Source organism: Pelodiscus sinensis, chromosome 1, assembly GCF_049634645.1.
Source record: "Pelodiscus sinensis isolate JC-2024 chromosome 1, ASM4963464v1, whole genome shotgun sequence".
Classification (NCBI taxonomy): domain Eukaryota; kingdom Metazoa; phylum Chordata; order Testudines; family Trionychidae; genus Pelodiscus; species Pelodiscus sinensis.
In genome coordinates, this window is record NC_134711.1 from 127,974,176 (window position 1) to 127,977,484 (window position 3,309).

Below are 3,309 nucleotides of genomic sequence, written 5' to 3' on the forward strand. Positions count from 1 at the left end.
CCCAGGGCAGGGTGTACTATTCAGTGAGAACCCAGTGCGCTCTTTCCAGAGAACCTGTAGAAAGACAGGCAGAGTCAAGTTCTTACGTTGAGACAAAAGTTGGGAAGGCACCAATATTCACCAGTTCTAAGACCAGAAGGCACCACTGTGACCACCTCTTCTGATCTCCTGTGTAACACAGGCCGTCAAACTTCTCCCGCACCATTGCTTTCTTCCTTCCATCCACCTGGGCAGGACGTATTGGTTATTTCCCCTTCCCCGCCACCCCTGTGTCACCAGCCCAGGCGACCAGTTTTTGGCCAGTACACCTGGTCAAAAAGGAACCCCGATGGCATTGGTCAGCACCGCCAGCCAGGCTGTTTAGAAGTCCATTCCATGACACAGCAGGGTTCCTTACCTGCCTGGCTCTACATGGGTCCTGCAAGCGGCTGCCAGGCTGCTGTGGCCATAGGCAGAGGGAGGCTTCATGCACTGCCCCTCCCCTCTGCCAAGTGCCAGCTCTGCAGCTCCCATTGGGCAGGAACAGCAGGGGTGGCCCCTGCAGGTGCAAGCACAACATGTGGAGCCTCTTTGCACCTAGGAATGATTGGGATCTGGCAGCTGCTTCTTGGGTCCTAACCACCAGAATCTCTCGTCCCAACCTCCTGCCTCAGCTCCCTCCTGCCTCCCAAATCCCTCCTCTCTGGCCCCACCCAAGAGCCCACATCCCCATCCAGAGCCTCCCTGCCCTGTACCCCAATCCCCACCCCAAGGTGAAGGTGTGTGAGGTTAGGAGAAAGGAGCAATAGAGGGGAGAGCAGGGCAGGGGAGAGCAGGGCAGAGGTGTTTGGTTTGTGCGATTAGAAAGTTGGCAACTCCACCCCATCCCCCCCCAAAAGAGACACGTGGCTACTAAATGACACGTATCAAATACCCCTCTCAATGTTTGTGCTGAGTGAACTGGGGAACCTGCCACATGCCAGTTCTTTTAGCTAGTCACAGGCTGGGATCTAGCCAAGAGGAAATAACCAGTGCACTTAAGAGGCAACTTTTTTTTCTCATTGCCACCACGTTTGTCCTTGCTGTGACATCTCTGGTTTATTGAAAGTGAAGGCTGTCACTATATTTTTAAAATCACTTTCCATAAATAAGCCATGGGAAGCTGGAAACTGCTGTCTCTTTATTGCAGAATAGGTCTCCCCCCCACATACATCAATCACTGATCATTCTTATTGAGAGGTTCCTTGTGAGCACTGGGTTACACCCAATGGCTTCTTATTGTGGGGCTGCTCTGCTAAGCATTCATTTCCTTGCCCCAAGTAGATATATAATGACTGAAAGAACCAGGCTAACAGTGGTAAGTCCAATTCTGGGCATCCCCATATTTATTTAATCTCTGTCTAGATTTCAGTTTGGCAAATCTATTTTAAAAGCATTAGCCCTGATCCTCGGCGCGAGTGAATCAGAACAGCAGCATTGATGTCAAAGCCAGTTTACGGCAGCTGAGGAACCAATCCAAGAGGTATTGGATATAAAGACAGATGCTTACTGACCAGACCTATTTCTCATCCCATTCAACTGTTCTGGTGCTGAAGAGCTACAAGCCACAGTTGAAAGAGAACAAAGCACAATGCCTCGTGTAAGACAATAGAGGTCATTATAAGTGATATGATCGGTTGCAAAACCTACAGGAACAAATCAATCTTTCTGCCTCCTGCAGACATCTGTGCGTAAAGGTTTCCAGCATCTGAAGTGTTGGAAGAACGACTGACACAGGAAGAATGATAAAAGTTCAGGAATTAGAATTGATCTAGCACTGACTGATAAACATTCTAAGCCTCAGGTCATTGATTTGAAGCCAAACTCTGCTAAATGGGAAAGGTTTTCAGATTATCCTCACTCAACATTCTTCATGGTAAAGGCAAGTAACTGAAGGGAAGGCAGCTCTAACAAGGCAGGTATTGTTCATTGTGATTTCAGAAGAATAGGGGATTCACACACCCCTGAGTCAAAAATGAGACAAAGAAGCTAAGTTGGTACATAGGAATTGGGAGAGTTACGGAAAGCATCTTTGATGGGGGACATTTACCTCTAGAGTGCCTCCTATTAGCTGGGTGCGGTGCTTCAATTTTTTTCCATGCTCCTGGCACCCCCTGTGGGTTGCAGACCTCACTAGGCAGGTCTTCTGTGGCACAGTCCCAGAGACAAGTCCCACAGTCAAAGAAATGTTAGGAAAAAGCTCACTAAGCTGCCTGTCTGTCCTCACCTGCACCCTAGTTTAGACCCTGATAGAGGTCTATACAATTATGACTGGTGTGAAAAAAGTAAATAAGGAAAAGTTATTTACTTATTCCCATAATATAAGAACTGGAGGTCACCAAATGAAATTAATAGACAGCAGGTTTAAAACAAACAAAGGAAATTTTTCTTCACTCAGTGCACAATCAACGTGTGTAACTCCTTGCCAGAGGATGTGGTGAAGGCTAGGATTTTAACAGGCTTCAAAAAAGAGTTAGATAGATTCATGGAGGTTAGGTCCAACAATGGCTATTAGACAGGATGGGTAGGAATGGTGTCCCTAGCCTCTGTTTGTCTGGAAGTGGATGACAGGGGAGGATCACATTGGGATTACCTGTTGTGTTCCCTCCCTCTGGGCATCCGGCATTAGCCACTGTCGGCAAACAGGATACTGGGCTAGATGGCCCTTTGGTCTGACCCAATATGGCCGTTCTTATGTTCTTTAAATTCAGCTTTTCACTCAGGCTTCTAAAAAAACTTTGCCCCATTCTCAGGGCTTAAACCACTTCATCAGTGAGGAACCCAGGGCTACCCACTACTCCAGGTCCAGCCCAGTGACCCTACAAACAGCCACCATGTATGGCCTCCTTTAATTAGTTACTTCCATATTCCCTTTGCCTCTGCCCTTTCCTTACCTTAGGGTTACAGTTTTTGGGTCCTCTAACTTCCAGTAAACATAGCTCATTGAACTCCTTTGGACAGAGTCCCCTTCCTCACAGCTCTAGTCCCTGCCAAGAACTGCCCAGTCTAGCCCCGCAGCTCCTTTTATCTGAGCCTGCTGTCTCTGATTGGCTGGTATCCTGCAGTCTTTCTAGACAGACCTGGAAGACCCACCTCCACTGCTCCTTCCGAGAGCAGGCTGTGATAGGACAGCCAGGCCCCCAGTAGAGGGCTATAAAGAGTCAAGAACATCTCATCACAGGATCATTCCACAGATTCACAGAATTTAGGGCCAGAAGGGACTTTTAAATCCTCTAGTCCAGAGGTTCCCAACCTTTTCCAGATGGGGACCCATTTTGACAATTCAGGAAG